The sequence below is a fragment of the Athene cunicularia genome (genome assembly GCF_003259725.1).
Source record: "Athene cunicularia isolate RWA chromosome 2 unlocalized genomic scaffold, athCun1 chr2_part1, whole genome shotgun sequence".
Taxonomy (NCBI): domain Eukaryota; kingdom Metazoa; phylum Chordata; class Aves; order Strigiformes; family Strigidae; genus Athene; species Athene cunicularia.
In genome coordinates, this window is record NW_020799095.1 from 26,940,689 (window position 1) to 26,954,952 (window position 14,264).

At 37.4% G+C, this 14,264-nt stretch overlaps 1 protein-coding gene across 4 annotated transcripts in view; it reads right to left on the reverse strand.

The window, feature by feature from the left end:
• Nucleotides 1-14,264, reverse strand: part of LOC113476491 (probable acyl-CoA dehydrogenase 6) — a 75,631-nt gene that overhangs the window by 37,565 nt on the left and 23,802 nt on the right. The window contains exon 1 of one of the 4 annotated variants that reach the window (XM_026842147.1): nt 3,243-3,323. The exons of the other annotated variants lie outside the window; for them this stretch is intronic. The gene's annotated coding sequence lies outside the window, so the exon portion shown is untranslated. Of the gene's footprint in view, nt 1-3,242; nt 3,324-14,264 lie in introns of those variants that run through there. 4 annotated transcript variants of the gene reach the window in all.

The window sequence follows — 14,264 nt, forward strand, 5'->3', positions numbered from 1 at the left end:
CTATCTCAATGCCTGAGCCTTGCCAATGTATCTTCTCTCCTGTACTGTTGAAGAGGGGGAGTGAGTGAGCAGCTGGGTGGGTGTCTGGCTGATGGCCAAGGTGAATCCAACACACCATGGCCAGTATATTCACCTATTTTTCTTTTAAATTGGCTCTGTGCTTTTCTACTAATCACCATGACCACATTATTTTAATACCACTCCCCCAGCCCCCAAAGAAAAACCTCATGCTCATTATTTTATGTAGACCAGCTTATTTCTACATGTCTATTTTGTGACACTGACAGTGGAGAGGGAATCTAAGAGAGAATAGCAAGTTTTAAAAACCACCACTTTTAAAGGATGCAGATCTACATTCTACTAAATCTGATAATTTAGGGTATTAGGACTTTTGTATCTGAATATAGGCAGACAGCAAAGATGATGCCTAAAAATACAAATAAAAGAGCAAGACCATCTGATCTTCAGCTGCAATATGTCAAAACAGAAACACTGAGATCAGCTGGGAAAACAAAGGCAAAGAATTTCTATAAAAAAGGACATATGAAGGCAAAGGAGAAGCTAATCTCTTTCATATAATTGTCTCATTTTTGTGAAGACTAACACGTTTCTTGTCACTTGTTCAGCTACAGTCTCCCTGTTCAAATATGACTCTGTTCAACAATGAGACAGGCTTGAAGCCTCTAGTTCTAATTTTCTAAGAGTTTAGAAGTGTCTCTGTTTGAAATTTGCTTCTGAACCCCATCTAATAGCTGTCAGTGAAAATGACAACATCCGTGGTGAAAAGGGTCTATAAATGAGTTGAAGCAACATGAAACGGGGGTCTTAGGAGTGTTTTAATAATGTGAGTGAGCCTGGAAAAAGTAATGGTGAAAACGCAATACAGCCCTATCAATAATTCAACCTTAAATGCTTATATAATTTATCTTGTTTGTTTACATAGTTTCCAAAGGTCACATAAAGTGTATCTACACCAAAGGAAATCATGCAGTATTATTTCTACTATTGGTCCCTAACTCAGCGCAAGAAAAAACAAATGTGTGCTCTTGTTTCTAGTGACTAGAATAAGACAAAACATGAATCAACTCCCATTTTGAAGATAGGTCTGAGACACTCCTACATCTGACACTATGATGACAGACCTAATTGCCAGTTTTCATCATCATCTACAGTTCTAAATCACAGAAGCAATATTTAAGTCTTCAAACCTTACTCACCCGTCATAAATATAGTTCAAGAATTTCAACTCCAGAGGACCACAAAGAGCCTTGAAGCTACATAATTGCAAATGTCATCAGATAGGACAGTACAGAAATCCTACTGTAGTTCATTTAATCTTCTTTACATAAAAGTAATTTAAAGAATTACCAAAGGTATACTCTCCATGTTGTGCAATTTCCCACGAACCCATTCTGAAAAGTTGAGGCTGATCAAGCTCAGAGAACACCTCTTGCCTTCTTGGTTATTTGTATCTTGCTGGATGCAGTGGAAAAACCTCTCATTTCATGTAGCAGAAACACCGTGAGTCCACTTTGATCTTGCTGAGATGAACACACATATGTATTTTGGCTATTACCCCTGCATCAATTCACAAAAAAAAAAACCCAAACAAACAAAAAGAGAAACAAATAAAGCCCTTGTACCAGATAAAGAGTTCCCTTTAAAAGATTCCCTCAGTCAGGCAGATCAAACTCCTACAGTTTGACTGAATCTTTGTCCCAAACCAGAAAAAATTACAGTACTTTATAATTTTGTTTGGATGATCCTACAAAGATCACAACCACATACAGTACTTGATCTCTCATGATACTCACTAGTTCATCCAAAAAATCCAAGGCAGATAAAGACCTCTTCTGCTAACCAAAGTTTTGCTTATAATATCACTCTTGTAATACAGTATTCTTTGGAAAATGAAAAATATGGATTGGCTTTTCATTCCTTTTCAAACATTTACAGTTAGCACCTCAAGTACCATCCCTGAGCAATTAACAGTGCAAATTGTGTCTTCCCACAATACTCATTGCTATAGAAGTCATTCATGACTGCCACTTCAGAAACTTAATTTACTGAGATAAGTAAGGTGATCAGATCTGCCTAGCACCGTTTCAGATTAAGACAGAGCCGCACTGGAAAACATAGGAGAAACTTCCCCCACAGTGCCATGATACACCCCCCCCCATAGAAAACAGCACAAAATGCTAAGTAGGAACTCAGCAGTGCCTGCACTACACAGACCTGACCCTAGCTGGAGGCAGCGTGGACACATTTAAAGAAGATTCAAAGCTGTATAGGACACTGCTTTAGAAAACCAGAGCAATATATTCTAAATCACTGGTTGACAACAGCTACACTTGTTACCCTCCAACTTCCAAAAATATCTCTCAAAAATCTGTAAGCTTTCTTTATTTTCTAAATGATTATGAAGCGTCACCAAGTGCCATCTGAGTCAGCAATCACATATGCAGAAATCTTCAAACTCAGAAGGATATCAGACCTCTTAAAAAAAAATGACACAGCCTCCCAAAGTTGTGCACAAGCAATGTTACAGGGAAGGAAAAGCTCAGCTGCACAGTACAACAGAATAAAATGTCCATATGACAACACACAAAGCATCAACAATGCAAATAGACGCAATAGACAGAAAAAAAAGAAAGAAAAAAGAAAATCCAAGATTGCACACAGTCCCAAGCACCATCTATTGCATCAGCTCCAACTCAGAGAAAAACTTTATGCAATCACTGGTCACAGATTCCTCAGCCATCTTCTGCCTACTTTTAAACTGAGGTTATTTTTCCCTCGCAGCTCTGACCGAGTATCAGTTCCCCAGAATCCTAGTTAAACCATCCTACAATTTTATTTTTTAAGATTTCAATTATCATGTTTGAAAATGTCAGTCAAACTAAATGTCACAGCCTGAAGGAAACAAGAAAAAAAACCCCAAACACATGGAAAAATGAAGTTAAGAAGTGCATAGCTTGTATATCACACCTCCTGAGCTTCAAAGGCAAAGCCACGCTACTTCTCATGGGGTTTCTCTTTGGGGAAGCTCATAAACAAACCACAGCCTAGGTTTCAAGAATATAATCTCTGCAACCTCTTCGCTCCTTCAGGCCAGTCAGTCAGCAACAACTGCCAACCTCTTTACGTACACTGAACACATATGTTTCTGTAACATGTCGCACATTCACCTGGTTTAAGCTTTGCTTTTGGGTGCTTGGTTTCATTCTCTGAGTCAGGCTTACCCAGCAGGGAATACTACTTCTCTCCAGCTTGAAGGTTGCCACCCTTCTGAGGCAAACATTGCATCAACATCCTTCAGCACGGTGTGCGTCTCCTGCAGTCCGACTGACACCAGTGTGAATCAGCCCTCAGAGGCACTGACATCCGCCTTCAGGCTCCATGAAGCATCTGTCAGCCACATGTAATATGTGCTCCTTCTCTGAAGAAAATGACTGCACAGCTGCTCAGCTAGCTTCTCTTAAACATGTTCAATCATTTAATCTCACACCCGTTCAAGAATGAAGTGGGTACATAATTTTTATGTGCTGCTGGTTCTCCTATTCAGGACTCTATCTCTCATATGAACTACCACAAACTAGTACAAAAAAGTTCATGTTTCTCTGCATCATGGCAAATTTTCCACCAACAGGATCTGTAGTGTGAATACACTAATATATTATAAGGAATCTACAGTAATTTATGGACATTCAACATCCCATAGGTGAACAGGTAAAGATAATAGGAATAGACTTATCAATGGGTAACAGAGAGAGAAAGCCCAAAGAACACATTCAAGCAGAACAGAGAGAACAGATGAATAACAGGACTGAATACAAGTATGCATGTTTCTGAGGATTTTTTAAAGGCTGGGTCAAGATCTGAAATCAAAAGAAATAGTGCTTGGTTTTGTAGCAAACGTTATAAGCAAAAAGCAGACAAATTACTTTCATTCCTTAAAGGCATTAGGATATATAATCAATATTCAAAAGACCCAGAGCTCATTCTGTCTCCTCTGAATTTCACATAAATAAACAATTAAACTGAAAAGCCATACTATGTGATTCAGGGATTAAAGAGATATATTACATTCGCTATTTATTAAAATTTCTACACTAAAGGTTTAATACAAAGGCTATTTATAACCTGAAAGTTGTATTTACCTTTCTTTCCTATAAGCTCTTTTATTCCAGTCCAAGCTGATAAATAGTTGTTTTTTTTTTAATCCATATCTGTCTGCATGGAAAACTTTAGCCACTTAGCTCAAGATGTCAATACCCAAAGGCATACATTTTATTAGATCAAAAGTTCCAAAACTTGCAATCTCCAAATGGAGTTATAAACTGAGAATTATCATTGCTGGCATGGGGGAAGAAATTTAACAAATGCTGGTTTTGAATAAATTCCAGAAAAAAAAAAGTTTCAGAATGTGTGCAGTAACAAATTAAATAAACTTTGGACATGCTCTGGAGCTAGCTTGGCTAGCACAGGGGTTTTAGTTCACTAGCACTGAACTCTGAACAGAAGCACACTGCAGGAGGCTTCCACAGGAATTTCTGATCAGCATAGGGTTATAGAACTAAACGATTTTCCAGTGGCTGACACCATAAGTCATTGAGAAGCTGAGCCAGATACTGAAAAAAACCCATACCATGCCATCCCAGAATACCCGTCATATTGCAGACCAACCTATTCTTCACTCTGTCAGAGTGAACAGATTATTAAAGATGCATCTATCAACTAATGCTGCAGCTAGCAGCACACCCCTCTGTCGTTAGGTAATTTCATTGTTTATAATTATTAACAGGCAAACTTCTCTTCAGCTGGCAATGTCTACTTTTGCAGGTGGGATGCAGCCATCAGCACGGGCAGGGCTGGGACTGCCAGTATTTGTTTATGAAATCTGGTTGGTTTTAAAACCCTTTGAGTTAGCAAAAGCAAAGCCATAAAAAAGCATCTCTATTTCTAAGCAATGGAGTAGTTAGCTGTTTAAGACAAACGCCAAATTTTCAGGTTTTTAGGAAAGATCATGAGTTTGATCTCAGATCAGGGAAAAAAAGTTAATGCAAAAATTTGAATATTTTTATGACATCAAATTGCATTCTCTTGTCAGTTTGGTTTTGTTTTTCATAAGACATACAATGGAAATTTCATAATAAAAAAACCCTTCTGGAATGAAAATGGAAGATTTTTCACTGTGTGAAAACAGAGCATTTCCCCTTTTCTCAAAAATATAGACATTTCAGTACAGCTGACATGTTCCCATGTCTATGTTCTATTCTTGATAATTCTAATGGAAAAATCATTTAATCTTTTATTTGGTTTAAGAAGTGTGGACAAACACTTTAAGCACTATTCTATGACTAAAAATACCTGGTTTAGTTCTCATTTTTGTACATGATTTTGTGTGCATCTTTGCTCTTGTCAGCCATACTGCATCATAAAAAAGATTATCCCTGTTTGTAAAAGAGCTAACACAACAGGATTCTAATCTGAACTGCAGTCTCCAACGTGAAATATGCTATATTGCTATTTTTATTTATGTTGAAATTGGAGACTGTGCTTTATATGTGGTACTGGCCACAGATGAAACGATTTTCACTATAGTGCAAAGCATGCCGGAAATCAAATTCCCTATTCAAGACTGTTTTCTTCCAAAGAACCTTCTACTCAAAACATTACATTGTTTCTATAAGCATTTCATCATCCCCCGTGCTAAGCACCAAGAAATTATTTATAGTTATCTGTTTCTTCTTGATTTGGTTCTGAAATCAGTAACAAATTAGCAGTACTCAAACCCATGAAAATCAAATTACTCCAAGGGGGAATGACACCACCTGGCTGCGGAGCAGGTAAAATATAGCAGGTATAATATAGTTTACCACTAAAAACCACATCAAATTGCCTAATACATAATTATCTAACTGATGAAATTAGGTCTGTAACATACACAGAGAATAACACAGGGCAACAGGGAACAATGACATGGTTAAAAATATATGTAGAAGAGTGAGATGAGTTAAGAAAAAAACCCACAAATCTTCCCAGAAAATCCTTTCCACGCTCCCGACTTCCAATCCTACCTGAATTATAACTAATGACACTAAGCGTTTATGCACTCAGTAGTATAACTACCCTTTTACTATACAGTTTAACTGTAGTTTTTTACAACAGATATAGAAAATAGATTTAGCCTTAGCAAACTAAAGTCTACAGTAAAAGTGCATTTGCACTACTGACTTGCGGCTGATGTCAGACCTCTCCCAGTCATGAATACTATCTCTGCTATTTATGTACCATTCAGGAACCTGAGCAGGGACATTCACTCATTCAGCTACCACTCAGGAGCTCCAAGAATGTCAGAGGCTGTCTATTCATCCCAGTGATTTGCTTTTTTGTAAGTAGTTATACAACAAATTATATCTCAAATTCTTGTTCTTAAAATATCACACTAGTTATATAGCAATAAATGTATTCTTCAGGAAAAGAATACCTTAAATATGTGGTCGCATAGTAAATTTGCAAAGGATTAAATTTTATTGTGTATGCTGAATAATTCTGAAAGGAAAAGTACATTATATCAATATATATATTCTATTGTGTGTATTCATACTTATGGGGTAGCTCTGGAACTGAGATTTAAATATATTTCAAAATAAAGGCAGCAAAACAAGTTCATATATATGGAGAAAAAAAAATATTCTTCCCAGAAATTTATAAAATATTCCAGGAGATATCTGAAAAATAATCTTAGAAGTATTGCCAAATACCTGAGTACATATTATCTTCATGGCTCAATAATCTAGCCAATAACATACTTTCAAGTCAAAAGGAAAATACCAGCGAGGTTGAAGTCCTCTCCACCTTGCACCTATCAAGGAGACAAATGTTCTGGAGTCATCATGCATCCCCCATCTCTCCACATATCTACAAATAGATGTAAAGTGGGGAGGATGGGAGAGGGAAAGGTAGCTTTTTCATGAAGGAGAAAGCACTTTTTTTTTTTTTTTTTTTAAGTTGGTCGTGTACCATACACTTTCTATTACCTCCATCTAACTGCAAACAATTTTAAAACCATGATAGGCTTGGCAACCATCTATCAGATACCAGGATTTTATAGTGTTGTGGGTACGGTTTCTAAATAAGTAGCTGAAACATATGAAATAAAAAAGAAAATCCCAGTCAATTTATTGGTATGTAGGTGTCCAAACCTCCAGGAACAGAACACACAATTATAAAATTATGTTATTATATTGAAGCTTTTTGGCATGTGTTGCGAGAGTTACATTCCTTTCTATCTCATAAGCGGCACTATTTTAGAAACACATCCAATAGTCACAAAAATATTTGCCATCCATCCAGCTGTAACACAACGGGATTCTGTGGCCATGAGACCCTGCTGAGCAGCACAGGGCTGTAAGAAAGGGAACTGAAGAGGATTTTATTACCATAGACCCTTTTTATCATGGTTAGATGTCTCACTGTGTAGCCACTCTACTAAGGTTGCTGATGTATCCTTTGTTTTCCCATGGTCTTCTGGACACTATTTCTGTTCAGAAAGATAAATATTTTCCAACACCTCCTTGTTAATGTTAAGTCACATCTCCAAAGAGTGGCTCATAAGGTTTCCAGTATTTCAGAGACACCCTTAAGAGGTGCTGGGCTGAAGCTGTTTGCTCATTTAAGGGCAATACATAACATGTGAGGTGGATGGGCATGCAGGGATCGTCCTGACGAACCATACGGGGAGCCCATTGCTGCTGGATCTTCAGAGTTCACCAGCAGATGAGATGCTATGGGCTTTCCACATTGTTCAGAAGAGGCAGCAGATGTGCAGATGTCTGCCTTGGAACAGTTCTGGATTAAAGATGCATTTCCAGTACAAAGCCTTTGTCTCACACCCGTGGGAAAACATAGCACATTCAATATCTCTGCATACCCTTAGTCTGATGGAGACCCAATCCCACGCTGACTCCAGACTGTCTTCATAAACTGCCAAAGAGCCAGGTCAGTTGTCAAGTTTGTGAAGCAGCTTTTTCAGCAACATTAGCATGATCAAAGTCCAGAGCTAGATGCAGAAGCAGCAAAGTGGTATATAAGAAGTCACAGATTTTAATCAGTAAACCATTCTGAAGCTTCTGCAATGTCTTACATGAAATTATAATAAATGTATTAAAACTCATGAACCTCATAATGTTGAGCATACTGCATATCCTTTCAGTGCTGCATTACTATCAAGTTTTCTTACCTTCTTTTAAGAACCACAAAATTTTGCTAACTCAAAATCCAGTTTATAGCATCTCTCAGCATTAGGTGGTCCCAAATTGGGTGATTCTGGCAACTCTAAATTAACAGTGAGCAAAGGAGAAGTGACTGTGCCTCCTTTCTCCCAACTACATTATACTGAACCATAAAGAATGAGAAAGTTCACACCAAAGATATCAATTTATGCTCAACTCTCACTCCATGTTTAAAATAGTTGGGGAAAGAACAAAAACATTATCCACTGAATACTGAATGGCCTCAAAATTAGCAGTAAGACTAAAGACCATGCTATACTTCACTGAAACAATGAAAAGTTTTATGAACTGTTCCTCAAATATAAAGCTAAAATTATCTTTCTGTTAAAAAAAAGATTTTAAAAAAAAATGTGAGGTAAGTTTTTCTGTCTGGAAAACATCACAGCATCTCCTAGGCTACAGCCTCATCACTTGAAGTCAAGGGACATAAACCAAGTCAAACAGGAATTAATGTATATCTTCTTCCTAAAAAAAATCCCAAACCCAGAAACAAAGGAAAAAAATGGCTCATTTATTTTGCTCACAATTATGCAAACATGGCAACTGCAATGACCGAGCTATAGATTTTCTGTTTCTCTTACAAAACCAAGTGTTGGTGAAGAGTCTTTTCTTGTTTGAAACCCTTCTCACATTGTGACTGTGGCTAATGCTGTTTCTAAATTCTAGAGTAGCACTGATGTGGACTAAACTGAGAGTGATTAAAGCAAGACATGAATTAAAGCAAGACATGTAAGATGCACCAAATACAAATTCACCTAAATAGCATGTTAAAACACAGACCTTAGCACTAACACTTTCAAACCAAACCAAGTCACTATTCTCTGTGTTTTAAGGACGTTTACATCAAAGAATCAAATACACTTCCTTATTGCACAGATTCTTCTTGTGTATTAGAAGTATTGCCATGAAGAGAAAAAAAAAGAAGAACCCCCAACCCCCCAATCTATTACCATTTCAGGGAAATTCCCGTGTTTGGGAGCTCTGCTGCTGCAGACTGAGATTACCATGGCTAATGTTTTTTCACCAGAAAATGTTTCCCACTTACAGTTTAATTGCAATTCACTCTGCAAGATTTAACTTGCTCCTGATTTTGTGTTGGAGTGGTTAGTACTGTTGGAGACCTCTTTAAACCAGACCTGCAAGTTGAAAAGATGCATGCAGCCTGTCAGCTTCCAGAAAAATTAGTCTTAAGGCTAAATAACTTTGAGCAAAATAGAAAAAAACCTACCAAACTTTATTATATTGGAACGAATAGCTTTAAGAAACTGGTTACTCTTATTCAAAGATGAGTATAGATAAATCAAACAACACATCTTGCGGTTTTTATTATTCTTCCAGTTGTTTTCTATCTGTGTCCTTCCATGCTGACTCTCCAGAGCTAGGCTGAGTCTTCAGACAAATCCTGTTCTCTGGTTTGTGTTTCCCATCCTGACCTGGAATGAAACTGCTTCCTAATTTGTCCCTCATTGAAAGGTCTTCATCAGTGTAAACCCAGCTCTGGACACTGTGCATCACACCCAGGCCTGTTCCTTATGCTAGTGAAGATTTATCTTTTTTTGCCACATTCAGGGGGCTTTTGGAATATCCTTGCGACATGAATGGGCATTGCTCATCTGTTTTGTTGATTACAGACACAGAAAAGATGTCCATGAAAATCTTTACAGATTTTACAGCTGGATTGGGAGACCTCTCTGTTTAGCCTGCCAGCAATGGAGAATGTGTGACAACAAGGTTATATAAAAACTAATCATATTGGAATTTCATTATCCCTAATGTTCCCCCATTGACTCACTTTTTCTTTTTTTTTTTTTTTTTTTTCAATCTGACCTCTAGCTAAATTTTTCAACTTAGCAGCAACCACAGCCATAGTGCTGTGCCCTGCTGATTGCTGAGCAGAAAAGCCTCCACCTCCCCACACTGCCCTGCAGCTGTCCCCATTTCTTGATGGTCAGGTTTCACTTTGGAGATACTACCTGCTATCAGGTCTTTGCTGCTGAAAAAACATCATACAAAAGAGAGGGGCTAAACACCTGTACCTCTTACCTCTCATTCACTCACTCATCTACCTTTTCTCTACTCCTTGCATAAGCACAGAAGCATTTTGTATGCCTTTAAAATAAATGTCCAGTGAGGCAATAAAGCCGTGATATTATACCATGGACTTCCTTTTAGAACACCTTACTATTTAGTAGAAATGCAAAAAAAATATTTTCCCTTAATAATGACAGCAGGATCCTCAAAACCAGAAAAAGGCATGGAACAGGATGGCATGGAAGGAGAAAATAATTTACAAAAAGATGTGTTGCCTGCAATTAAATATTGTGTTGTTTATGGCAAAGCAGATGCTACAAGATACCTAACAGAGGTATAATGAGCAAGTCTCTTGATACACAGATTATGGGATTTTACCACAATTTTGAAGAAGTCAAAGGAGAAAAAAAAAGCCTGAAGCTGGGAAGAGTATGATTAAAGAACACAATAGAGGAGTGATTTCAGGGAAGTGCGTGGGGAAGGCAGGCAGACAGATGGGGAGAGTGATGCTCTCTATTGCATGAAACAAAGGAGAAGGAAGTTTAAGAATACAAGTATTTTTTTTAAAACCTAATTAATGAAGCAAGGGGTAAAAGGAAATATGAATCCTCACAACCAACTTGGTATGTGCTCTAACTGGTGATCCTTTTTGGTAAAAGCAAATAGTAAGAGAAGGCTGCTTGAGAGGCAGGTGGAAACCCTGGAGAAACACGAGCCAGATCCACTGCTCAGAGTAACTCACAGCCACTCCTCAAACAGCAGCAGGGTAAGATGCAAGCAAACCAGCCCTCAGGTGGAGAATAGAAGTTGCCAGTGTCCACTGTCCAGAGTGGTGATATGGACACCACAGAGATTGTCTTGTTAATTAAATCCAGAGCTTTTTAAAAAATAAAAATCTTTTCTGCATTTCCAGTTTTGCAGCCAGGCATCTATCTAGTTGCATGCTTTAATAGATTAAGCTTTTCTATTGCCATCCCAGAACCTCGTCTGGTATGAGTGGCCTCCATGGAAATAGGCAGACACAGAACAAACCTAACAACAGGGTGAGTGCATGCAGCCCTGCAGAGACCGTCACCCCAAACACACATTTGGGACTTTTATCAGCTGGGACTGTCATTTTCCTCATCCTACTGTGAAGACTGGTTTGAAGGTAACAGATTGTCCCTAAATAAGTATGAACCACTGTGCCTTCTGCAAGCAGGAGGAGAATTTTTGACTGCTGGAGCAATAATGACTGTCACACTGTCCTGCTGTCAGCAGCACTGCTGCTAACAAGTTGAAGCATAATTTGCTTCCCCCTGTTTCCCTATCCCTCAGCCACACAGTCACAACTGCCTGAATAGAACAGAAAAAGTTAGTAAATAACTGCCATTGAGAAGTGCCAGATTAGTTTACATTATACTACAGTATACTTCAGTGGTTACTCTGTCTTTCAGAGAACCTTTGTGGCAAGAAGGTACACTTCCACTTAAAAACTTTTTTCTAATGTTAATAGCCATGCTACACATCCTTTAATGAGTGTCACTAACCACAACAGAAGGACTGTCTGAATAATGCAAAATCAAATTAGATGTATATGAAAAATTTCCTGTCCCATATCCAAACTCTATATAGGAAATTTCAGATTTGTCTGTTTAATAATCTACTTGGATCTTTTAGATAGCAGAAGCCGTTTGTTTGGTTTGTTTGTTGGGGTTTTTTTCACAGAAACAGAGCAAAACATTAAAAAAAAAAATTTAAAAAATTCACTAGAGAATTCACTACTGAGAATTTTCTATGTGACTGAAATATTCACAGCAAATAATTTGCATGTTTCTTCTGCCTGTTTGCTAATAGAAAACAAACTTAAACATGTATTTTAAATTGTTTAATAAACACTTTCTGGGAACAAATTTATGAAGATTCTGAAGACAAACTGCCTATTGTCAATGCCAATCTGATTCCCTTTTTATTATTCATACTGCAACACTGTTCACTTAAAAGAGATTTATAACTGTATATATACAGATGCTCTTACTGATGATTAAACTGTAGGATGAAGGATGCTCTTACTGATGATTAAACTGTAAAGACTTGAGGACATGAGAAATAAACCCAAGTAACTCTACAGATACATTAAATCTAAAAGTAGTGTGAATATAAGAAGAATATTAATTTCTTGAATTCCTACTTATGTATTTCATATATATTAATATTGACCATAGAGTCTCCTCTGGTTTTATCCTGACTTACTGACATTCCAACACTAAATTATGAAGACTGGATTTGAAATGACTCATTGCTCTGTTACTTCATTGTTATTTCAAACACAAAACCTTTAAAGAATTTCCTGAGTTTAATGGAAAAAATATATATGTAGAAAATTAATTTAAGTCAATGTTTTTAAAAAAAAAATCTGAAAAAAATCATTAACAATTAGATAGCATCATAACACAAAAAGCATCATAGCTAGCTGCACCACTGAAGATTAGTAGAAGCCAGGACTCCCCAGGCACTGATATCAGGTCAGTGCTTTAGCAGCTCCATCACAGTAAAAATTCAGCCCAGATCAGGCACAAGTACATTCTGTCACTTTAGCCAGACTACATAGGATGAGGCTACCCGTTCTACATCAGCTCCAAAAATGAAAGATGCTACCTGATCTGGCCTGAAATCTGCTGGAGATGTTACCCTTTCAAATATGTGTTAGTTAACTTATATTGGTATGTTACTTTCTGATACCTCTATGGTAGTTTTTGGTCTCCCTGCTGTTACCTTGACTTCATGACCAAAGTAATGATTCAGAAGGTAGGGTAATACATGATCCAACAGCCAGAAGCTGAAAATAGCAAAATTGAGTCTTCAAACAAGACACAGATTTTCATCAGTGAGTATAGCTAACTGTTATAACAATCTTGCCAAATAGTGTGCTGACCATTCCTCTACAAAAATTAAAGTCTGATGTGTTTTAAAGCATATACAGACATGCAGTATATTTACTGCTTTCCTATTTTGTTGGGGTTTTTTTCTCCTCCTTCAGGGATGTAATTTTTTACGGTAAATATTCAAGGCTACTGACAAGAAGATTGTTGTCTTCATTAACTTTTCATGTTCATCTTGAAAGAAATCTACAGCAATCCATAGGCCACAGGCTGAAACCTACTTCTCTAATTTATCCACAAGTACTGGATTTGATCAGTTGATTACTGTATGGAACTTAATTACCCATATGAACCCTGAAATTAGATGACATGCTTAAGCAGTCCCCTGCTTGCTACTAAACCTGAATAAAAGAAACAAAATAATTAAAGAGTCCTGTGAGTTCCACAACAGTGAGTCCCAGCTACATATTATCTCCTGCCTATTTAATACAACTCATATGTCTCCAGCAGTAAGGTTTCCAACTTTTTGGTGGTGATAATCTCAGTTTTATTTGCTGTCCATTTTTCAGGCTGTATTTCTCCTTTGCTTCCACTGTTCTAATCAGCTCCTCCTTTCCTTGTTTATGTCCTAATCAGCTCCTCCTTTCCTTGTTTATGCCTGACATATATATTGTAATCACACAATTTTAATCACTCCCTAGCTCAACTACTGAGCTCTTTTAACTGCTCCTACAAATCAATCCTTTGAGCTTTGTTTCTTCCCTGAACTCATTAGTTTGCCAAAAACTTTCAGGCCAATACATGCCCAGCTAAGAGCTCCCATTCCAAATCTGTCTCAGTGTTGGTAAAACCTGCAGTTAATTTTGGGTTTGGGCAAAGAGCTGTAGATGAAAATTCCCTGAAATACAGGAAAGGTTGATTCCCTCTTTTCTGAGCTTTCACGGATGTGGTAAACAACTGTAGAAAGCATCCTTGTAGCAAAGAGGGAAAATAACTTCTTAAAATAAAGAAGGGATCAAATTTTGCTCACACTTACATAAAGGGTAACTGCAAACTTCAGAACATGGTTCAGTAC